The sequence below is a fragment of the Hesperophylax consimilis genome, chromosome 10 (genome assembly GCF_061612785.1).
Source record: "Hesperophylax consimilis isolate HC1 chromosome 10, BYU_Hcon_1.0, whole genome shotgun sequence".
In the NCBI taxonomy this organism is placed as follows: Eukaryota; Metazoa; Arthropoda; class Insecta; order Trichoptera; family Limnephilidae; genus Hesperophylax; species Hesperophylax consimilis.
In genome coordinates, this window is record NC_142845.1 from 27,361,667 (window position 1) to 27,388,651 (window position 26,985).

Below are 26,985 nucleotides of genomic sequence, written 5' to 3' on the forward strand. Positions count from 1 at the left end.
AGGGTGTTTTATTGTTGGGTGAAAATTCTACTATTGATTGATTGAACGGAACCGTGGAAAACCATGACAGACATTTTTAAATAAAGTATGCTTTCTGTGTGGTATCCAAAAGCATTTTATTATTAAAGTGATGATTATTTTTTATTTAGTTTGTATTTTGTACGAAATGAAAAAAATATTAATGTGTTCATATGTATCTAATAATATTAGAAGACCCGGAAATCTCGAAATGCTCGAAAAGTATTTTTCTAATTAGTCAGTACATAATATGTTTATACATAATTATCAGTTTGATAGCTATATAGTTAGATATTAATGTTAAATATAATGTGTCAACGATCCCTAATAAATATTATTGTAATAATTACGCTATAGTTTCAGGCTAAAATTCTGTTATACATAGATTATACACTATTAATAACCCTTATGATCTGTTAGCTGATGCTCTTAATATGCCCCTATAATAAAGTTATTCCGAAAAGTAAATATTAATTCTAGACTTGCAGAAAAGTCAATAGATGTCGCACATTAAAAATAAAAATAATAAGATAGGTTTATCTAAAAAGACGCTGTCTAGATTGCATTTAGTTCGGGTTTAATCTTGCGATCATACATGAAGATAGTTGCCAATAAAAATGTGCGGTGAAAAAATGAAGACAATGTTGGTAGTTCTTATTCGAAGTATGATACAGTTAAAAGTGACCAAGGGGGATAGGGTCCCATTATCTCAGTTGGTAGAGCAGTGTCCCGGAAAGACAAGGGTCCTGGGTTCGAGTCCTAGATGTGACCGTATCCTTTTCTGATTTTTCTGTTTCAGATTTTCGTTTAGAAATCACTAATATTGTCTTCAATATTTAAATATTACAATTTGAGGTTTTACTCAATAAAGTTATTCCGAAAAATAAATTATTATTATTATTATTATCATTATTAAACATTTATTTAGCAGTACATATTTTACCGGGGTTTTATGTTTCTTCTTTATTTCTTTTATTATCTTTGTAGTAATGCATATAATATTTTATTTTGTCTCATTTTAGTAAGTACCTAATCTTATAATTTTTATTTTCTTTCTTTTTTTTATTTGTACTATGACTGTCAATAACTATCATGTATGTAAATGGAACCTGTGCCATTAAATCTAAATAAATAAAATTAATCACAAAATCAAACAATTTACTGACCACCCATGTATTCACGATTGTATGAATAATGACACGAAGAACTAACAGGAGATTTTTCTTGTAATCCATTTTATTTTGGATTAAAAGATTTAAAAATAGCGTTACCCCTACTGTATAGTAAGAATTGTAAAACAGTTATCCACATTGCCATGATTTACTTAATAAAAATTCATATATAAAAAAATATTATTAATTGTTATGAATTTCTGCAACCAATTAAATCCATAATACAAGGTTTTCCAATAAGAGGTGACATTTTTCCCGTAAAAGATCAATGGTTTCGTTGCTTGTGTGGAACGAAGCGCCGTCTTTTTTAAAGTAAACGTTGTCCAGATCAATACCATCCAATTCCAGCCATAAAAAAATCATTGATCATCTCTCGATAGCGCAATCCATTCACCGTAACTGTTGCTCCAGCCTCATTTTCGAAAAAGTAAGGTCCAATGACTCCGCCGGACGATAAACCGCACCAAACAGTCACACGTTGAGGATAAGGAGGCTTTTCAACAATAACTCTTGGGTTTTCCGAGCTCCAGATGCGACAATTTCGCTTGTTGACGAAGCTACCGAAGTAGAAATGGGCCTCATCACTCAAGATGATTTTTCGATGGAATTCCGGATCATTTTTACGCATTTCAAGGACCCAATCAGCAAAGACACGACGTTGTTGATGATCGGCCGCCTTAAGTTCTTGTGTTAACTGAACTTTATAAGCCTTAAGACACAAATCTTTATGCAAAATACGGTGTAATGACGTTTGTGGAATGACAAAAGAACGACTAGGAATGGACAAACCTGGGTTTTCTTCAACACTTTCGGCTACAGCAGCAATATTCTTGAGCGAAGTGCACGGGTTTTATTCTTCACATCACTAAGTTGTCCCAACAGCTCGAATTTTTCCACCAATTTCTGTATTGCGGTCCGACAGGGTGCTTCACGACGACCCAAAAATGTTCGAGTTTTACGAACCGTCTCTGCCAAATTTTCACCATTTTAATAGTGAATTTTAATAATTTCAATGCGTTGTTGAAGCGTGTATCGTTCCATTTTTATTAATGACAGCTTCAAAAGTAACATCTACCGAAATAGCGGGCTATTCAAAGTAACACCTCTTATTGGAAAACCCTATATAATTAATAAATATATTACTCATTAATTTACAAAATGAATTTATCACAAATTAGACCAGTGCGTTAAAGATAGACATTATCGTGAAATTAAATTTAACTAAATTTACAACAAAATGATTATGCGTTATATTTATTAAATTAGTAAATGATAGAACCTGCAGACAAGCTGCCTTGTGGCAGCCTCGCGTCACTACTTTTTTTTTATTATTTAAATTCTAGTAAAATAAATGTTTTATAATAAAACTAATAAACTTAATAAATTAATTTACAGAATTAAGTAAAATTAATCTACGTATGCAATTATTAAATTAGCGAATTTGTTATTTTAATATCTTGAAAAAGTACGTCGCTATTGTTAATAACGAATATTTTTTAAATGGTTTAAAAAAATATATGTTTTTTTAATGCGACCCTTAATTTGTATTTGAGCAGCCTTTTCATTTTAAAACGCATCCCCCGCGAATAATAATTTCAGTAGAGACTTCATAATATATCCTAATAGACACGTAGACCGGAAGGCATACAGCGTCCTGGAACAAACAGAAATCCTTCCCCACCCCCTCCCCAACCCTCCCACATAGGGATGGAAAAATCTTTATGAAAAAGCAGCACCAAATGAAACAAAAAGTGAATCTGCCCGTGGTTGTTCAAAGCGAAAGGCACTATACCTACTGGAGAGGTGAGCTTATTAATTTGTGTGGATGCAGCTGAATAATGTCACTAAAGGAAGATTATAATATGTTCTTCAATTCGGGATAGAGCTTATACAAAATATACTGTTGCGAACACAACACAAGATTTACTAAAATAATAGGTCTAAAAAATTTTACGAATCTCAAGTGAGTATGAAGGCCAAATGCTTGAATATATGGTACCAGTGTTTTTTAAAAAACTTAATATAAATTAGAGTTTCTGCGTCAAAATGATAAAGCTGTGGCTAGTAAATGAACAATCCGTGTACCTTGGAATATCTATCCATATATTTGTCAAATAAAATTTATTCACAATATTCTTTGTACCTAAAATAGACAAAATATTCAATACAACAATTATATAAAGAAAAAATATAGATAAATTACAATTTAATATCTCAGCAAGATATCGGATTAATATTTATATCCCAAAAATGAATACCAAGCTAATTTAAAATTCTTTAACTTAAGTTTAAATGTAACGTACGTTATAATCTTCGTACCCACACGCGGAATATGTATATGAATACATAGTTTTGTCCGTATAAAAATCAATTCTTTCAAGAAAAGCTTACAAACACAATAATCTATCGGTGATTCAATCAAACATTGTATTTGTATGTCTTTATTGAAATAATTGAGATTTTATATGGACAAAACTATTTATTCATTATCAGATCGCTTATGTAAGGGCACAAACTGATAATTTGTCTTAATATTTTAAAGCATAACTTGCAAAAAGTGTATTTTAATAAAAATAATTTGACTAACGCCATCTATGAATCCGTAGATAAGAACGTACGTCACGTTAACCCTTAATCAACCTTCCTTAAAATCCAAAAAAAAAAATGAAAATTTTCTTTCACCTTTATTTGAAAAATTACCTTAAACTTTAATAAGAGATTATTTTTCCGTTAATCGAAAATCTTGCGTTTTTCTTTTATATTTTTTTATTTTATTTATGTATTACATTTAATTTTTTATTGCTTACATTACTTTATATAATTGAGGTAGAATTCTATCACCAAACACACGAGTCTTGTATCTTTATGTTAAGAAAAGTCTATTTTTATTTTCCTTTACAACACTGTATATTGAAAAAAAATTGTAGGTATATCTCTTGTAAAAAAATCAAATATTAAATAATAATAAAAAATATATATCTGATGATAGAAATTTACATGTTTTACAGAAATCTACTAAAAATGATTTGGTAGAACCTGCAGACAAGCTGTTATGTAAAAGTTTTGTATGAACAAACACCACAACAAATTTTTTGTAATTATTTTTTCACAAAATATAAAAAAAAAAAAATAAAATCAAATTGTTGTATTTGGAGGTGCTACGTTGCTTCGTCCTTTTAGAATCTTGATTTTTTATGGTCTAGTATAAAATACTGATGGCATCTGTTGAGATAATGGATACTGCAAGGTTGTTCGAATCCTTGCTTGAATGGGAGGATAAATGTATTGTTAAATGCCTAAATCCCAAAAATAATGCGATAGTATAATAATAATAGATTTTCATGTTAAATCATCGTTGGACCAGCTTGCTTATTACTTAATTCAGTTTATGAACACCTTCACGTTGAAATAGATTAGTTTAGATAAATAGATTAATTTTTAACATGTTGGTGTAATTGTAATAATCATTGTTTAATTACCTGTATATATAATGGTGGTATTTCGGCAATAATCATAAAATAAAAAATAACAAAAGAAATGAAAAAAAATGAGAGCGTGTTTCGTGATCCAAATATTTGCCTAATAGATAATTAAATTTCAAATACAAAACTGTGCTCACGAAATTCAATTATGTTCTAAATCGTCATCAAAATTCAACAGATACCTAAGTTTTTCTTTTTAATAAGTAATATTAATTGGCATTTGGGCGCTTACAGGACTGGATGTGTGATTCGTTAGTTCGATAGATCGCACAATAACGACTAAAAAACTTTCACAAACAATAAATTTACAATAATTTCTCAGTTCAATTTGTTCAAATAATCTTACAATTTTCACGATAACATTTTATTAAGAAGACCTCATTGAAATACATGGTATCCAAAATCAGTGATAGAAATCAATATCAAATAGTCAAAAATCAAATATCACAATGTAAAATACGCATATATAGTATATACATCTTTAAACAAATTATCAACACATCAAATTCAAATTCAAAAAAATATTTATTGCCCAAAAATACAGAGTATAAAGGGTATAGCTTATAGGTTACATCAATTCCCTTTCGGCATAAAATACAAATCCTCCAACACATATTCTTTCTCCTCACTGCTTGTTACAAAAAGCACCCTCCAGTACAAGCGGGCTAACTAGTAAACAAGGGCCGGAGCATATGGTGTTGGTGGTAGGTAGGCACTAGGCAGTAGCAGTAGGCTGTTGGTTGAAGGCTCTAGGTAGGCTTCGCGGCTACTGGGAACAGGGTACAACTCGGGGGGTAGGACCTCGCATTTTCCACTACCCACTCACCCACAAAGGGGTGACTTTCTCTCTTATTTGCGGAGCGGTTCTTCAACGGTTTTTGTAGTTCCGAATTTACTTCCAGTATAGCAACAGGCGGAAGTTGTTACCATATTGTTAAATACATTCATGTAGGATAGTAATTAAATTGTAGACATATTCAAATTAGATACTTAATAAAGGTTTATGCAACATCGTGATAGTAATTATTATTGATTAAAATCTTAAAATAGTTTAACAAAATATTGAAATCAACTTTTATAGTAAATGAAAATAAAACAGAAAAACAAAACAAAACCTAAAGGATGCGACTGAAACTTGAATTTGGAACCTCTACTCTATATGAAAGTAAAGAATTAACCGATATTAAGGCGATGCCATACGTAGTAATGCATAATCATGTGTTTTTGGTTTGAAAATTTAGTCGCCTAGAAATGTTTCAGATGCTTTAATTAAATACTGCGAGTAGAATACATCTTGGCCTTTGAAATAATTGAGTATTTTTTAGATAAGTCATTTTATAAGCCCAGAAAAAAATAATGTATAAGGCCTATGAAAACTGCTTTATAGTTCAAAATCTCCTACTTACGAACCCATTTTCGGTTATGATTTTATTGTATAATAAGGAAAATTAAGTAATTTATAAAATGATCGAAAAAAATCCATATCATCCACAAAATAAAATAAAAGGCACTTTTTGGTCATGTTTTTTTCTTGCATAAATCAAAACAGACGGATGGTGTTAATCGGGAATTTAAACCTTATCGCCATCTACGTAAGGGTTGTTATTGATAGCGGCTCAATTTAAAATATTACACGACGTAGTGCATCGCCTTAATAGAAAAAAATTACGATGCTGAAAATATATTTATTTTTGTGTCGTTTTCGATTTGCCACCAAAACAACATGTTGGTTTTTATTCTTCAATTCGGCGTTGACATCACGCCGGTCAACGTTGGTGACAGTCGTCTTACCAACAATTGGCGTTTTCTACATCATAATGACGATAAAGCCAATTGGAACTGTTTCGGAAATTGCTGTTTTAGATCATTTTTTAAATCGATAATTATTAATGAAAATTTAAAAATGACATAGATTAAAACGGTGACAATTTTTTAACGGTATTTACAGTTTATGAAAATACTTCATTGTGCTATCGAAAATTTTTGAATTCTGTCGTTCTGATCATTTTCACATTAAATGAAAATTATCAATTTTATTTTTATCACTTTTTTCGGATACTGGCAACCTTAATTTGCTTTCAACTTCTCCTCCCCACTACCTTTAGCCTCATAAAATAGCCTAATTGGGGATGCAATAGCCTCACTGGCTCTAAACGGAGCAGTCGGGACACTTGTGCGGTATATACATTAAAAAATGTATTTCGCGAAATAACTTCAAATGAAATTATGCGCTAATAAGGAGGGAAGTTTATCGATACCAACTTACTGTATTTTAATATAATTTACTTAATGTTAAAATAAAACTCCATAATTATTATTTATGCCTCCGGCAAAATATTTAATTTTATTAATCTATACACAAAAGGTTTGCGCCCACGCTAAATCAACACGCGCGGTTATGTCGGATTAACGAGAACATTTCAAATATAATATTTAGGTGCCTACCATAAACCAGTAAATAAATTCCAAAGATTCCTGTAAAATCCCAAAATAGATTTATTTAATGGCCTGCAATTGATATTAATATTATTACGGTTGTGTGTCAGTATTTATGTATGATTTTTAAAATTGAAACTGTTTGTTTGAAGAATTAAAAAAAAAAAAACGATAACACACCCGCTGTAAACCGGGGATACTTTGCATCTTAATAGGAAGCTACAAGCCAAAAATGTGTATTTTCTTGTTATATCTTATATTGTAAGTAATAGGCATTAAAATGGCTTGACAAACGGAGTCTAGAAACGTTTGATTTCAACCACAAAACTGGTTTTTATTTATTTTGTAAATAATTTTATAAGAAAGCAAAAAAGTTAATCAAGTGAAACTGTCACAGATAATCTTAGCTACAATACTGTATTTTTTTAAGTTGTTTCCATTATGCTTTCATACATTTATATTGGAAAAATTTTTTTTAGTGTTTACAGTTATATTTTTTACTGACTATTTTATTTTTTTATTTGTATTCTACTCAAGCGAAACGTTAGGAAAACGTTCAATTTATCTAAAGAATATTTTTTGGTATTCATAATATACAGCAATTCGTTATAGAGATTAATCAAAATAGTGATTTGGCACCAAGCTTCGCCTTAAGAGGGGACTTATATACTTGCATAAATAAGGACTTTTTGGGGTTCCTAAATATGTTTTATGGCATTACACCAATATGCGATGATAAAAAAATACAAAAGTTATGCAAAGTCACCCATACGTAGAAGTGACTTTACACAATTTTTCAAGTATAACTAATTTGTAGAATCACTAAGTACACAATATAACAACAAAAAGATTTTGTTCTCATCTCATATAAGTAACCTTCTCATAGGATTTAAAATAGTAATATTCGAGTAATAGTTTAAACGAAACATTTAAACAAAAAAATAATGCAATGTAACCCCAGCATATTTATTAATCATTTAAAACACAAACAAAAAATACTTTTGACTTGTTTGTGCAAGATGTTTTGCCATGGTGAACGGATAAATCATTACAATGAAAATTCATCACATCTTTAAAAAGTTATATAAAGTCATGGAAAGTGATTGAAAATAAATTTTTTTACTGTGTTAAGTAGGTTAGGTTTAATTTTTTTTTTCATAATTTAATGACTTTATATCACTTTTTAAAGGTGTGTTGAATTGTCAATGTGTTGAGTTATCATGGAAAGTTTTGCTATATATGTCCTTTGATTATACAAAAAGTAATTCAGCTTCGTTGGGTATTTTTGTCCTCAATTCCAAAATTAAGTTTTATTTGAAATTAAATATATATGGTTTTTTTTAAGGAAGCATGGACCAAAATGATCACTTAGGAAAAGTTTTCCACAGTTTGACAATCGCCTACCTTTAACCTAAGCCAGTATGGGCGCTGATTACGCATTACACACTTAAAATGCGGCCTCTCGTTTCGCGCGTATTCAAAAAATAAGTGTGGACTGGTCCTGGAGGGGGGACTTTGGGTGTCCGGGGGGTGGGGGGGTTGGTCCACGGCCGGGGGGGATTGGGAAATGAGGTGGGAGAGGGGTACAGCGAGGCCGGGTGATCATCTGACGTATGACGGAAAAGCGCGGAAAGTCAGTGAGCATCGCGGTCAACGGATACGATTTCCGGGTTGTGTATTTGACTGGAACGTTGTTTGGTGGATAGTTTTTTTTACATTTACGTTTTTTTAAACACCTATAATAGATCTTTATCCATAACTACATGGAAAATAGATTAAAAGATCTGTAAATGCGATAAAAAATCGAAATTATTGAAATAATAAATATGTATTTTTTTATTTTAAATTTAAGGTTGTACAATGTACATATCATTTAGGCTTTACATTAGTTTTCACTTATCGAGAGATTAATACTACTCTTTTAAAGAGCGCTTGTTTGTGGTTGGTAGAGGAGTTTGCACAATACACTACAGTAATTAATAATATTGGTACATGTACTGCAATGAGTACATTGCAGTTAGAAAGAAATGAAAAAATTGTAAGCCATATAAACTAACTAAAATAAAAAATATATTTTTAATGTGAATATCGCATAAGAGTCCCTACTGCTTTGAACCGTCTGCACGGAGAAAAATGAGAATTGCTAATGTATCGAAGCACGTGTTCATGCACCTGCGTTTGCCTTGATAATATATAATGACGAAATTCGAAAATATTAGGATTTTTATGAAATTTATTAAATATTTTTTATGATGTGTTCCGACATCGTGATAATATATTCGTGTTTTACTAAAAGTTTGTGAGGAAATCTATCCATTCATTCGTAATGTCTTGAATTCGGACATTTTAACCGGATTACAAACAATTTGAAGAGATTATTTATTAATAAATTAGCAATACTCGTTTTTCTTCGTACGGAGCCAGTGGAGTTGGGGTGTGAGGCTGAAGGTCGTGGGGAGGGGAAGGAGAAGGGGAAGAAAAATGTGGGGAAGTAACTGGCTATTCAGATCTGGTCACACGGCTAATTTGTTTTTTTAAGAAAGAAAAACATATCCGTTTCGAAAAACCTGACATATTTGAAAACTTCTACTACCACCACTGTAAGCGGAAAATGTTGATTGTGTTATGATGGAGGTCGCGATGCCAACTTAGCCACTGACCGGACAATTTCAAGCAATATTTCAATTCTGAATAGTAGTCTTACACTAAGGCGATACTGAAAATATCTTCCACCTTGGAACGTGCCGCAAATATGATTATGATAGCGCTCCCCGGGATTTGAATCCGCGACCTCCGGGTTACTAGTCGAGAGCATTACCCCTCAACCACGGAGGCCGTCAATTATTATGTATTAAGAAGAAAATCAAATACTTATGGAAATTAAATGAGATATAAAAAGATTACTTTAAGTGGAATAGTATTTTTTTTAAATGTCTTTAAAATATTTGTTGCCAATATTTGGATTTTTAACGTCAGAATATCTTCTATGGTAAGTTTAATGTTGTTGTGTAAATGAAATATCTTCTATGGTAAGTATAATGTTATTGTGTTATTGACATATCTTCTATGGTAAGCTTAATGTTGTTGTGTAAATGAAATATTTAATTTTTGGCATGGAAATATATATTTAAGTCGAAATTTTTTCTAAGTTTTCAGTCAAAATTTTTGTCTTTTTTCTTTAGTGATTGGAATTAAATTTTTAGTTCCAAAAATGTCTAATACTATTTTTAAAACTAAAATAAAGAAACTAAAGCTGCGAAAAAACTCTTGAACTCGCCTCATAAGTCATGAAATGTGAACGGCTTATAATATTCTTCTTTTTAGATAAATGCAATGATATTCAATATTCGGTTCTCAGCGTCATTTCCATCACGAGCTATAAAGCATAGACATAGCCTTTAGACATAGCATTGAAATCAACAAAATAAAATAAATTACCAAGCTACCACGAAATAATCATTTTATATAAATTACAAAAACAATATAATGTCCTATCGAACCTACCTGAAAAGCAACAAAATTAATTGAAGTAATAATTTTTACTATAAACTTTGCGTTTATAAATAAAATTCAACGCACGGGTAAACAGTACCTTTAGGTAGACAGGTATATAGAACATGCTTTAACACATTTGACCCTTCATTACCATGAATCTTAGGGATCAAAATCTACATATAATAATATATGCGTTGAAGGTGTTAAATTTTCTCAAGGAATTTAAAAATAATTGAATCGTGTCGAAGATAAATAAGTAGGTACCTTAAATAATATAAGACCAGGTGCACCTTACGGATGAGTTGGCAGCCACCTCTGGGCTGCAATCCATAGACAACCGAAAACAGCTCTTGGCTGTATGTAGTAACGGAATTATCATTTGATAAATACCCCAAATTAAGTTTTACTTTATTACTTTATTAATTTATGTTTAAGTTTAAAGTTGTTGTGTTATTAAATCGGTATTTTCATAGAAGCTACTCTGCATACCCAATAAGGATTTTTTCAAACAATCTTTTTTATGAATTTCCCTTCTAACTTAAATTAAAACTTATCACTTTTTTCGTATGATAAAAATTTGGCAGGGTAGGCGTGACGTCATAATGGCAAACTTTTGTCGTTTAACAGTAAGGCCACTCGCACACAGGTTGGTATGAAATCAACAACATTACTCACAAAATAAATAATTAACAAGAAATCAAAATACACGAATAATTAAGAAATAATTTGTGTGCTAATCCACGCAGCGTGAAATGGCGCAAAATTGCACTCATTCTTAATGCTTGCGGCTGACCAATCACAGGGCGTTTAAGTTGAGTTAACTTAAACTTTAACTTTAATCGTTAACATTTTTTATCGTTTTATTTATTTTATGTACAATTAGTACAATAGAATTTTTAACCCACAATACCTTTAACTTGACATATTTTTTAATCTATATTAGTACTGTTGCAGATCCAGCAAGTACAATAATCACAAGAACGGGTCGTTTTTAACCTTCCAGCGGGCGCGCTGTCGTAAAATTTACGACAGACGCGCCTTATCGCTTCCCCCACTTAGTCGTCAGCATCGAGCTTCGAGCTATGCTAGAGTCAAATCAAATGTCAAACATTTACCGCAAGATATAAATGTTTTTCTTAAAGTGAATTACGGTCGGGCAGTTTAACCGAAAACGGAAGAAGAAAACAGAAGCTTTCCAAAACGCGGTGTTTGTCGGTTATGTGCACTGGATAAGAAAAGATCCTCAGCATCAATGAAGTGTTGCCGTTGCCAGTCCATTACATGGAAGAACCATTCTTCAGTTGAGGTGGTTTGTAACAATTAAAGGATGAGAATATTGATTCTGACTAAATAGGTCGATAAAATATTTTGTTTTGAAATATTAACATGTTTAGAGTGTTGCTTCGTTTTTTTTTAAGAAAGTGAAATAATTACTGCCTATTATCATTTTTCATATTCTTAAAAAAATTCCCTAACATTTGTGTAAAAAAACAACACTTACATGGAGAAAACTCGATGACGTAAAATTTACGACAAGCGCCCGCTCAAGGGAAATTTCTCAACGCGCCCGCTGGAAGGTTAAGGCACGTTATTGTGTTCAGCGGCTTGACTGTGTAACTTGGAAGGAGGGAAGGTTATTCAGTTCTGGTCAGCAAACAAAGCTAAAGATATCTAAAGCAAAGTAACGATTTTAAATTGCGGTCTTTCACCAGGGCGATACTAAAAGTATAAACCTCTCAATGTTTGAAAAAATTTGAATAACACACGCCGGGTTTTTAACCCACGAACACCGGAATTAGAGCCAAGGATCTTAACCATTCATCCACGGAGTGCGTTAAGGCGATGCACTACGTCGTGTAATATTTTAAATTGAGCCGCTATCAATAAAAACCCTTACGTAGATGGCGATAAGGTTTAAATTCCCGCTTAACACCATCCGCCTGTTTTGATTTATGCAAGAAAAAAACATGGTCAAAAAGTGCCTTACATTTTATTTTGTGGATGTTCAGGCAAAAATATTAAATTTTTTTTCGATTATTTTATAAATAACTTAATCTGCCACATTATAAATAAAATAATAACCGAAAATGGGTTCGTAAGTAGGAGATTTTGAACTTTAAAGCAATTTTCATAGGACATATACATTATTTTTTTCTAGGCTTATAAAAAGACTTATCTAAAAAATACTCGATTATTTCAAAGACCAAGATGTATTCTACTTACAGTATTTAATTGAAACATCTGAAACATTTCTAGGCAACCAAATTTTCAAACCAAAAACACATGATTTTGAATTACTACGTATGGCATCGCCTTAAATTTGGATTAAATATTTTACTTGGGTTTGATGAATTCATAGTACATGAATTGATGTTTAGGTTCTCCTAACATAGAAATCTACTTCGATTGTTAGACTAACTCTTGTATGAGGTTAAATTAAATTAATTAAAACAAGTTTTTAAAAAAACTGAATATTCTCAGAGATGATTTTCACATAAATGCGGAAATAAAGCTAGTAAAATAATGTAGTAAATTTAAGTCAATAAATTTCATAATATCCATTCTCAACAGTTGTGCATTTAAAATGGTTTCGTCCAAAGCGCCTGGAGAAAGTGGCGCTATCCTAGTCCTGTTCTAGTGGGAGACTAAAACTGCCGCGGAAAAACCGCCTCAAATATAATGATATAAATAATACCGGGACAGAATCTAACAGTACCAATGTTACAGGGGCTGATGAGGGGAGAGCGGGGGCGCCGGGGGGTGGAGGGTGCATCACCCCCTCCACCCCTCCCCCATTCCCACACCCGGGGGAGAAGAGGCAAATTGCGCTAGTGTTAAAAAGTGCCGATCGATAAGGAAGTGCCTCTCCGGTGATGCTGTTTAAAATTGTGTGAGTAAGATTTTATTTCAAAACTCCGTCTGTCTGTATTGGTGCGTAATGAGAGGGCTATAGGCGGGGGGAGGTTTGGGGGGAGGGGGCGCATCAGCAAAACGCGAGGTTATTATATTCCAAGTGTATTTATATATAGACATTATGTGTTTGTGTTCGTGTCCCCCCCCCTGGCGCGCAGCCCTAATATTATTATTTTGTATTGATGTACGTTCAATAATGCCGTGTATTTTTCCGCATGCTGTTCGGAGGTCGAGGGGGAAATGAGGAAACGAAGCGATTTTTAAAGGGGCGGGGGTATGTGCGCATACTCATTTGCGATTCATTAGAAAAATGGGCGAATTATATCGACTGTTCGTGGCTTGGTACGAATGTGCCGCATCGATTACATTGTAATGGTAATAATTACGCGTAGACACGGGCCAAAATATCCTTCTGCTTTTGTTTTACTAAGAAAATTACTCAAAATATTAATGCCTTGCATATTAATTAATCAAAACACTCATTACTGGAAACCATTATTTTTAACCCCGAGAGCCTCTGATGTTGACTGACGAACTGGAATATTAGTTACGCGGGAAATATTACATTCAATTCCAGATAAATTGGTTGTTTTTGAACGTATTTAAAAATAAAATACTGTTTTGAAAGCAAATGAAAGACTCTCTCAAATTTAGTATTATAAAAAACGCAACGTTTTTTTCTTTATTTAAAATTAATTTTGTTTTGTATATTATTATTGTGGTTGTTGTTTTTTTATACTGCTTTTGTTTTTATATTATGTTCTTATTTGTTCTATGTTACCACCATGATACGGGCATTAGCCTGGCCTTTAAGGTTTATTTTATTTTTTTTTATATATGGATACTGTTTTCAACGATGGTTTTAATGCATAAACTGTAATTAAAAAGCATATTTAATTTGACCAAGGTATTATAAAAGTTATCGTTACTTTTTTCGTTTTGATAAAAAATATATATTAAAATTTTGCAAGCCTTAACATGTATATTTTTAAATGCATTTGTTTATGGAAATATTTCAAATTTTTCTTGCAACATTTGTATGCAACTTGAAAGTGTGGTATTTTCTCTTTCTAATAATATTTCAGTCATAAATCTCTTTTTATCTTATCTCTTGGTTATTTTCTTATCAGGCCAGTAGAAATATCTATCAAAAAGGCTTTAATGTCTCGTGGTGTAACCGTACGCGGTGGGAAAGTGTACGCGGCGATATTTGCGACAAATTTGTGCTTGATTCATTTGCAATTATTTCTCAATTGTGTTGTGCTTTATCCAGATCACCTTGAATCATGTTGGGTGTACAGTGAGCCCTACGTAAAAAAATTGTGCAACATATTGTGTCAGAAATGAATGGTCCATAACAATTTTTATTAAAATAGTGTTGTTAGTTTCACGGTTACAAAAAGGCTGTTCTCGTAATGATTTGCCAAGTTGATGTTTGATAAGTTGACATAATTTTTATATAATTAGGTAGGTGTGCGGGGTAAACGTGCGCAGTTTTGTGGGTGACTAAATTTATTCCTGTATGTACAAATATATTTCATCTAATGTTTGATTCTTATAGTGAAATATTCCCTGAGTGATGAGGCATCCGGATAGGTCATTTTGCATCGTAGAGCAGCTTGAAAGTAGAGCGTGAACACTTACAGTGCGGTATGAGTATACTTATCCCGCATACGGGTCAAGTATACGCAATCGACACGCATGTGAATTTTTTAATTCAACCTTTTGACCTTTATACCATATACATTTATTTTCGTTTTAATTTCAGATACCTTTATAATCAGTCTTATTAATAAACCAAAAAACGAATAAAATATCTTATGATTTTTAATACAAAAATCCTAATGTAAGAATTGTGTACAATTACTCCACATGAGTCTACTGGTGTTTGACGTCTGGGAGAAATATCATCTAATATTGCTCTACGGGTTAAACAGGAATCTAGTAGGCAAGCAGTAAGAAGCAAAAAAAAACAAACCCACTGTTATTTTGTATTCTTGGTAATACCAAATTTTAGTTCACAGAACCCACATTTAAATGAATAAATCTGATACTTTTGTTAACGATTATGAAAAAAAATATGTTTTTTTCGAAAAACTTCTACTTTCACTATGATTCAATGAGTTATCGAATAGATGCCATCTTTGGATCCTCGGAAAAATTACTTGGATATTACTTACTTAGGGCCTACTCTACGCGAGAGCAATTGGAGCAGTCCGCTCCGGGGGCCGAATTGCCAAGGCGCCAAGCTGCTGATAATATACCTTACCTAACACATTGCCCATGATTTTTCATAAAAACGCCGCTACACGAAATCACAAATCATACAAATATTGTTGATCACAGTAATTTCTTACCTAAGAGTCTACTGGTTTTGACAAGGGGCGCCAAAATATTACTTGCGCGAGGCGGCGTTTGGCTCAGGGCCGGCCCTGTAAAATACCTTATTATTACTTCTTTATCTACCTATTATATTAATTCTCTAAATTAGCGTAGAAATTCATGTAAAAATATATAATGCACACTTACCTACTATTTTAGCCCATTGAAAAATCACGGTATTTTTATAAAAGAAGGTAGTTTTAAAATATTTGGCCAAGGATACAAATATTGTCAATGTTCTAAATATTTATATATTTTTTACAATGAATTAATTTACCCTTCAAATTAAACTTCATAAATCACAAAATATTTATACAGAACAGTTAATAAATTAAATAAATCAATTATTATTAATATTTTGATTTCGGGTACCTTAAAATTACCTTAAACATTTGTTTACAAAACGCCCGGTGTACGTAAGATATACAAGATAATCGTAAGTCGTCTAAACTGGTCTAATAGCCCAGCTACACTACTCGCGAAGTTGATCGAAGTTGACCGACTACGATAGTGTGGGCACGAACTTCGCTTCGCTTCGGGCAACTTCGCTTCGTTTCGCCCGACTTCCGATTGTTGTCGGTAAATGCGCCCGAGTCAAAGGACTCGAAGCGTCACGGCATAAATAAACCAATCACTGACTGGTTGGACTGAGTTACTCGCGAAGTTGCACGAGTGTGTGGGCACGCACTTCGAACTTCGGCTAACTTCGTAAAGGACTTCGTCGAAGCGTCAAAGCGAGAAGTGTAGCGGCCGCTTAAGATTTTTAAAATAATTGCTGCAAATGAACTGCTCCTAACCGTCTGGATCCAGTGAAACAATAGCATCCCGAATTGGGTTGTGAGGCTGAAAGTAATGGGCGGAAGAAGGAGATGGGTAAGAGGAAGATGTGGAAGTACCTAGCTATTCAGACCTGGACACCAAACATGGCTAAAGCCATTTCAAGCAATGTTCCGATTCTGAATGTTGGTCTTTCAACAGGGCGATGCTGAGAGTATTTAGATATTTATATATATATATATTTTTTATATGAATTTTAGGGATAATAATTTGCTTTAATTAAACAAAATTTACTTGCACGCACAGGGATTTGAACATTGTGACGAAGCCTTTATAGTTCCTATAATTATATAAAGTCATGTAAGCACTTAATTATAAAATATTTTAATAAATAACAAAAAATATTATCAACAATAGAAAAATAAGAAAACAAAATAATAACCGATATGGACTTTTAGGACGGGTTGTTTCATGGAATTCGATTAATTCATCAAATTACTATATTCGAGTTCTGTGAAAGTTCAATTCTAGTTCTGTTACTATCCAAGTAACATAACAACCCGCCAGTGATAAAATAATGAGAGAACTCGAGTAGAACTTTCACAGAACATACATTTTAACTTTGAAACTTGAACTTTCTGTGTAACGACCCGTCTTTTTAGTAATTTTAGGTCATTTTTCAATTTAAGCTAAAATTCATTGAAGTTTGTTAAAATAATTTATTCCTGTATAGAGATATTAGGTTATAATATTATTAAATACCTACCTACATTCTTTAAATTAAATTTTATTGTTTTAAACTAACTAACTAACTAATCATCACGCCGTTTCCCCGCAGGGATAAGTACTGAGGACGGACTGCCAAAAAACTCGGTCTTGGAACACACTCCTTGTCTCATTCACATTCATGCATCTTCCCATTTACTATTTTTAAAATATTTTTCTCATTTATTATTTTTTTAGTCTATTTTTTCATTTCAGTAAAAAACTGAACATCTACATACTAAACAGAATTTTTTTGCCAGAATGCAAAAATTTCAATTATTTTTTTTTTACTTTGGCCGTTTGATTACTTTTAAGCTGGTTGTGAATTCAATGTATTTTAAATACAAGATTTTGAAAATAGAAATGCAAGGCTTAAGTTTGTTAACCTATTTTGATAACAATGTACAAAAAAAGTAATGTAAAAAAAAAAATGTTATCCATCCAACCTACTTTATAAGGAATGTAATTTTATGTGTATAAAACAGCTATATATCACTCAAATACTTTGTCGATTTTTTATCAATATTAAATTTGCTGAAAGAACACAACAAATGCGGATAACTAGAATTAGTTCTACATTGAACTTTGTGGCGGTACATACTAAAACTTCTTTTGGTCAAAGAAATTATTTATATCAGGCACCACTTATGTTTAATATTCTTCCAATCAGTCTTAATATTTTTTCATCCTTGTCCTTTCTTAAATAATCTGATAATATTATTACTCCAGCGTCTGGACGGTGTAGGCCCTGTGATTGGTCAAATTCAAATTTTGTTTAAATAAGACTTTAAAGATTAAGACACGATTTCATACTGAAATAGAATCGCCACATGTAATACGATATTTCTTAAAAAATATCGTTTCTGCTCATACAATTTTTGGATAATATCGAAGAAAATATGTCTTAGAAAGTTCATAATCCATTGGATTAATTACATTACAGTGAAAATTATCCACAATTACGTGATTACGTTTGACGTTTGACGAAAAAAGCTCGCGTTAATTCAATATGGCCGATACCCGATACGCATCGTGGCTATAGGTGGCCGACAGAGCGCCCCTCTGGCGGTGAAGAAACGAATCAAATGACTGGCGCGTATATTTAAATATGCAAAATTACTTGAACATCAAGCGTTTAATAATAAGATTTCTTCTGGAAGTTTAGTTCAACTTTGCAATGGCATTTTTCATTATTATTTATAATTTTTTTTTGCTTATTAATTACATCTGATTTTATATTGACATGTTTTCTAATTTCTAAAATTTCTAAATTATTTATTTGCGATGCTTTAATCATGAGTGAAGTATTTTAAGACCAGAATTTTTATCGAAAGTGTGATTCAAAAGATGATTTGCAAACTCATATTCACTATTTCCATTTAGAACCCTGAGATGTTTTTTAGTTCTGACTTCAAAGTTTCTATTGGTTCTACCTTTGTAAAATAAATTACAATCCAGCCCAATTAAGTTTATAAACTCCTGATTTTTTTGTTTGATTTTCGCAATCTTTATTATTAAGAATATATTTATTCATTCTGTTATTAGTGTAAAACGCCGGTTGAATAGTACCAGGAATGTTTATATATATAATTTTAGAAGTGTCGTTATCCACAAACAGAATTCTACGCCATTGTTTATTTATATCTTAAGAACTAGGGTAAAAATACCGTTTGAAGATAATATGTTTAATTATTTTATTTAGTATTTCAACTATCAATTTATTAGAATAACCGTTATTAAATGTTATTTGTCTTATGAATATATTGTTTTATGGTTATATGCACAAAAAAATTTCAGGTCTTAAAATACTTCACACAGGATATAAAGCATCACAAATAAATAATTTCGAAATTTTAGAAATAAGAGAACATGTTTATAAAAGTAGATGTAATTAACAAGAATTTTTTTTATAAACTCTCTTTTAAATATTTTCCCACTTAACTGGTCTTTCATATTGTAATTCCTAATTCTTATAAACCCAGCCTACTCTTACCCCTCCCCCCTCCTTCCACTTCTTTTTTCCAATTGTAATCTATATTTAATTTTTGACTTCGGTGTATACTTCGTTCATGAAACATGTATTGGTTGTATATAATAAAGTGAAGTTAAAAAAGTTATTTGTTTTTTAATAAAATAAAGTTTAATCGGATAACATTATTTTATCTATTTCCATTGTATATCAATGCATACGTACATAATAAAATGTAATTCCCCATGGCGTTCGCACAAAATATCACGTGATATAACGCATTCGTTCCTTGAAAATATCAATCCCTCCTTTACCGGCCGCTGGAGTAGTTTCCCTATTGGCCGACAGAGCGCACCTCTGGCGGCATAATAGCGAATTATAGTGTTTCATTTGAAATAATCCATAACAAATACCTACAATGTCATCTATTCAAACTACCTTTTTAATACGCATTTAAAAAGAAAACAAATATTTGATTCAACTTAATGACAATAAACAACAACTCTTTGAATTTACAATTTTTTTAAATATTGATAATTAATATTATTTACGTAAATAATAATTTCGCACCATTTTGACAGAAGAAGCTCGCGCATAATACGGGTTTGATTGTAGGAAGTGTAGGCACTGCCAACCCAATGATAAAACATGAAACACACACGGAAGCTATAAACGCTTCATTGATTGTAAAATTAGACATTTATAAATATCAATTTATATTTATAAATCTTTAATCTGACATGTACTTATATGTATAATAAAATGATAGGTTAGGTTAGGTTGGGTTGTTATAGGTTAACTTTAACTGTTGTTGGTATCCCTTATACTGGGCGAAGCCCTACCAAGTGCCGCCCGCAGGGCCTAGCAGCAAAAAACCCGCGAAGCGGGTTTTTAACTGCTAGTAAGATTTTATATTATTTATACCATTTACTAAAAACTGAATGTCACCCTATCTGTCTTTATTATCTACTTTGCTTCTTCTTTTGAATAGTGATTAAAGATTAGTTATGGTTCAAATATTATTACAATATACTGTCAAATTACCCATCTGGTAACACATCTAATACTTATTTTTTCTTTAATTTTGATATATTTTGTGTATGTATGTAGAATTACTTTATGTTTGCGATTACTCTTATGTTTTCTTCACTCAAATGTAAATTGTTAACCTCGATATAGGCTCAGTCCTAGTGAAGTTGATTTTTATGTGAAATAAAAGTGTTTTATGTATCGTGAGATGCAATAAATAAATAAATAAACAATAATAATTTCTATCAAACTAAGTAAAGTTCTAAGACGTAAATAATAGTAACTGTAAGTTTAGAATCCAGACATTTATTTTTATCAATCATGTACGTAGACGTAAATAATAGTAACTAACTGTACGTTTAGAATCCAGGCATTTATTTTTCCACTATTAAATAATAGTAAAATTCCATGCCAATCCATTTGGAAAAGAGCCAATGAGACAAAGCTGAAAAATGTATAACCCGTTGCAAATCTGCCAACATTAGAACACCACTACACACCCTTTACTTCCCAATCTTCTTCTTCTTATCCTCATCTCCCCCCCCCCCCTCTTCTTCCTTCTTGTCGCATTACCAAATTAAGCATGCCAAAAACCTGATGATTCCGGGACAACGTGATTTTCGTGCGATATTCAATTTGGGAGGCGGGTTTGCGTACCGCCACCCGGGAACTATTTATTGGATAACCAACACCTCTCCCATAAGTCACCCTAAGTGATATGCTACGTTTGGTGATTAGAAGGAGTTCTCAGGTTCATCGGGTGTGTTTTGTTCAGGATGCGATGTCCACCAGCTGCAGGGTATGCCAGATTGGAAAGGGCTGGTTTTTGAGAGACCTTTTAACCTCTTCAACTAGTCTCTTGGCCCATCGCCTTGCGCCGCAGTGAGGGGGTTATGTTCATATGTCCATCACTCCTAGAAACACTGATCCCTAGATTCATACCCAACCCTCATACCTCTTACCTTCCTAGAACTTCTTCCCCTTAATTTCCTTAAGAAAGAGCCTCCACACAGCATCTTCCTTATCTTCTTTAAGGCCTCTTGTATGATATTAAAATTTAAAAAAAAACTTATACAGTAGCAATATACTAAAAATAAACAGTAGCTAGTACTGAATATTCACTTAGTTGGAGCAACAAGTGTATAAATTAATAATAATACATTTTTTTACAATATATGAAAAACGTAAATGATTAATGGAAAAAACAACATATTGATACTGAAAATGAAAAGAAAATTATGAAATAAATCCTTATTTCACGATATTTTTTAAAAATTTAAAATAAATCTTCACAGGAGGTCCTGAGGTAAATAATTTCCCTCGCGGCTCATGTCATCTTTGGGGATGTAGTAAGAAGGGTCTTTTTTAGCAATGGATGGAATGAAAATGGATCTTGAAGAGACCATTGATATAGAAGGGAGAAAACACAGTCCTAGTGCCTACGCGATCTTGTGTGACATATGTCAACAATGTACAAACATTGACTATGTGCAGAAATGAGTGGTCCGTTTGATAGATTCCCTTCGGCACCGGTGCAAACGGGCGCACAAAACATTTACACGATTGGCATTTATCACATGAGAACGGGTCGCTTCCACGATTTGCCAGCCTCTTGTTTTTTAAAGACCCATGTTCACTCCTTCCTCTCTTCAAAAGACCTTCAACACAGCATCCCCAAAGATGAAGTAGGCCTTGTAGCTATGCTACCAGAATATTTGGGAACGTTCACCCTTGCAAACGCATCGTAGCTAGAACTCTCTAAATACGATGCTAGCATTCGGCACGCCTACCTAGACGCCCTCGATGCACCGGGCGCTATAAAACAGGCAGGCGTGTCGAGACGTACTGAGTCAGTCATCAATTAGCAGTTACAACAGGGACCAACCTGCGGGACTTCATCTCCCGCGCATCTGCCGACCAGGTCAATTATAACTTCGGCTTTCCTGCTCGAGTGCCAGGAAGACTCCACGTCTTCACCAGTGCTGAACCCATCCTCGAGTTCAGCCTCCACCAACGCGGTGTCGATCCACTGACTTTATCGTCTCAACCACTCCACCGCCGTCATCGCCGCTTACACCTGGTTTCATCGTCATGTCCGGAGTAATCTCACAACTGCACTGACTCAAATAAAGGCTGTGAGCTCACAACCTACCATTTTCATTGTCTCTTTACCACATCCTCAAACATCGATCTATAAATGATCGGTTAAGATGACGAATATTGCCCATTTCTCCACAGAGTTCAGCACAAATTTCTTAAGTACGTAAATTTTAAGTTCAGAATTCTTATTGATTACATTAATTATGTCAGTCTGATGAATCAATTTCATCTAATAACACTGTTTGACAGGAGAATTATTTCAGACCCGGTTGTGTTACACAGAGTCATTAACAACTTAATTGATAGTCCTGCCATCGTTGCCACTATTAAACTCCATGTTCCTCCTTAACTCCACAAAACTATCAGACACACTCACTGACTAATAGGATGCATGATCTGGGCAACAAGTATGGGGGTGCTATTGATTTATTTATTGACTCCATTTATAGAATTAAGCATAATCTATACCAACACTTTGGTCCTACAAATTATAGTAGCGTTGGTAAATTAGTTTAAATGATTTGTCTTATATGTAGTGTTGTTGTAATTTTCTTTTTACTTTAGGTTACTCTTACGTTTTATTGCTTCATATTTAGTTTTTTTTTAATCGTTTCTTAATATTTTCTCATTATACTTGTAATCACAAGTTTATAACTGTGTATTTTGTACCTATTTTACAATGGATTACATCTGTTTACTGTCAGTATCTCCTGTATAATACAGATATTCTCCTATTCACACTGCATCATTTATCACTTTTACGTAAAAGCCTTTTTATGCGTATATATTAATAAATAAATGTACAAATTAAAAAACATTTATATGAATACCGCACAACAGTTTGAACTGACCCCAACTACCCGGTGCCAGTAGGACAATGGTTTTCCCAATTGGGGTACGTTAGTGAGGCTGAAGTTAGTGGGGAGGGGAAGGAATGTGAAAAATGGAGGTGGAAAGTACCTGGCTAAGCAATTTTTCGATTCTGAATGGTGATCTTACGCCAGAACGATACTTATGCGATATTTAAAAGCATTTAAGCATTATTTTTAATGAAGTTTTGTCAGCATCCTTAGATATATTTATTCGGATGAATAGAAACATAATAATTAATAAATTTTTTGGACACTATTGAAGTTTGAAGGAAATTATTTTGTTTTCGGTAAACCACAGTTTTCTACGTTACTAAAATAAAATAAATACCAGAATGAATAATGGACTTTTCAATTACATACGTTTTAGTCATGTCAACTGTATTTTAATTACTCTAATAAATAATAAACATTGTTAATCTCAAGTGACTTCCCAGGTAAATGTAAGTGGTCCTGTACAGAATATAAATAAATAATAATATATTTGCATTATTACGCAGCTTCACCTTTAATGTTCAAATGTATTGGTTATCGACGACCTGGTGAATACAATTTGTTAACTATATATGTTGCTTATAGTTTGTCTTGTCTATAGTTAGTAATAAGAATGTAAACATAAATAATATATTTGTAGAGCGCCCTCGAGAGATTTTTTCACTGAAATGGCGCTATGAAAATCATCCAAATATTATTATTATTATTTATATAACCTCAAAAAAAATTCAAAATTTTCTCTAGTACGGTTATGTTGCAAATTTTATTTTCCCCTAAATTTGTTTTTACCATGGATGACATTGTCACTAACTCAGATAATTTAAAAAATAACTCGCCCAATTGTTTTATTTGAATTCGAGATACAAAATTTACCAAACTAACTCGGAGGAATTAAAAAATTCATAATAATGGACTCGCCCAAGTGTGCTTTGATTTAAGATACCTATATCCCACACCTACGCCTTATTTAAATACAATCTGAGAAAAACTATCAAAATGTTGAACACGAGATATCACTTTTAAGGAAAATATTCTGCTATGAAAACAAATTATTTACTCAGAAATCTATTTGAATTTATTTCTAATAAGACAAATTTATTATAAATTATGTAGAAATCTTAGTTACCCAAGGTCTTCTTGCAATTTATTAGGAAAATGTTATTTTTTCTAATAAATCATTAATTCATGAAAAATTTTCGATTTGAAATTATTGTCTTCTGTGGTAACTAAAATTTAATTAATTGTTGATAATATCATTCTTATACTTATTACTAAATTCAATTTCTTCAATTCTGTTGAAAAGATGTTGCAATTTAAACGTATTCCATTTCATTCAATAATATTTGTTCAAATTATTATTGTTGCCGAACGTCTCTGTTAGCTATAGTGCCATTAATGTTTAGTGATATGTTTGGTGTCATCAATTGATTTAATTTTTTTTACTATTTATCTATTTTTATTTGCCTAGAACTTTCTCGCCTTCTTTCCATAAAAAACCTCTACACAGCACCCCCAAAGATCACATAGGCCTTGTAGGATTTTTTTTCCTCGTGGCCTCCTGCGCGGAGCTAATGTTATAAAACATGGGGAAATTGTGCACAAGATGACATACTTTTTGTTCTGAGGCAATTATATATAAATAAAATAAAAAATAAAAATTTCGTGTTGGTAAGATGACACACAGTCTAATTTGACACACAGTTGACACACAAGGACAATATTCTAATTATCGGTACACAATTCACATTTCAAAGGCTTAGTTCAACACGGACACCGTATATGGAACACGGACACAGCATATGGAACCATCAGTTACATAGTACATTTAACCCGCCATCACTCGCACGGGGTGCTGTCAGCACCCGACGCATTTTTTTAATGTAAAATAATTTGTCTAGTTACGAGTCCGCGCGTCTCAGTACCTTCAAGTGACCTTTAAACCCGTCGACACGTGGAGGGACTGGCATGGGGCGCGAGCGCTCGCAACGTGAGGACATGTCAAAGTTTGCGTGGGGTGGTCACGACACCCCGCGAGTGCTCTTGTTATACTTTTGCGGTGGTTACTTTATTCGGTGTGTTACGATAAATAAGAAAATTTTATTTGATTTTGTTAATTAACCCTTATATTTAAGATTTTCAATGAGAAAGATTATGTTAAAAACTAAGAAGTTGTTTTTTTTTGGTTCTTTGAGGAAAGATCTCAATATTATGTCTAAAAAGACTGATTTTTATAATGTTTTCTAGAACTGTTTAAAGTTGATTTTTAAAATTTACGTTTTTTTATTTATATACGTCATACAACACTACATAATAAAATGCCGGTGTAATTCCTTTGACTGATACTATATGTATAAAAATGTATTTTGAGTATGTGGGGTGGCCACAACACCCCGCGAGTGCTCCCGAGGCTGAAAACCGCGCGAGTGATCGAGGGTTAACTGCAGTACCTACATGTTTTTGTCAGTAATGACCTTCTAACCTAAATACCTCTATATTTTGTATTGTTATAGTTAGTTATAATAGTTACAATAAGTTTAAAAGTTTTAATTTTTAGGGTTTCCTGAAAACGAATCGATTTATGGACGTGACCCGTGACGTCACCAATGACCAGTCTCAAAAAACAAACTTTTTTTTTCAACCCGCGCTGTATTTTGTATGGGAGTCGAGACGTTTTTTCTTCTTAAGCCGCACTTTTAACATCGAAGAACACTCGGTAAAATTTTGGCATCTCGTTACTAATGTTATCATATTGCATCAAAATGTAAAAATGCATCCATGACCGCACCTGATAAACTATTTACCGGTTTTTAGGAACGTGTATGAAAACATTTTAATCGGTTTAAATATGAGTGTGGACCAGAGTTGCCAATGTATATGGTCTAAAATGAGAGATGATAAGATTTTCAAATTCCCCACAAGTTCCTTTACCTCCAAAATCAAACAAAATTCTTTTGAATTTACATCGCAAAAACCCTAATTTTTGAAAAAACTTGGAATTTTCTGGTAATTTGGGGTATCCTCCTCGAATCGGTAAACCTTGATATGGATTTTGTAGACCATTTATATATTACTCACGTAGACTGGTTGTGATAAATCAGCTGTTCAGTCGTATCAACCAAACGTTGTGTTTTAATGAGATTCATTAGATTGTTTTATTCGTTTTTAATTATTCAGAATCAGCGTTTGTTGATGCATATGAATATAAGCCATAATATGTTTCACTGTAGTTCCTTTTTTTTATTAATAATTTTCTTTTGTTACATGCATAAAAATATATTAACAAAAATCAAGTATTACAAAAACAAGTATAACATTATTAAAATTATTATAGTATTACAAAAAGCATTTCATTCACAGGTAAAGAAGGTACTATAAAAAATAATAAAAAAAGGTAGCTTTAAGATAAGAAAAATAAAATGATACAATTAAATAAAAAATATAATAGAATAGTATGCATATATACCAAAAAAAAAATCCCACATAGGCATCGCCAGTTCGTGGGTATACTTATTTTGTTTAGTGCAGTTTATAAAACAAATAATTCCGTTTATACAAAATTATTATTAAGAAAAAAAGGTTAAAAA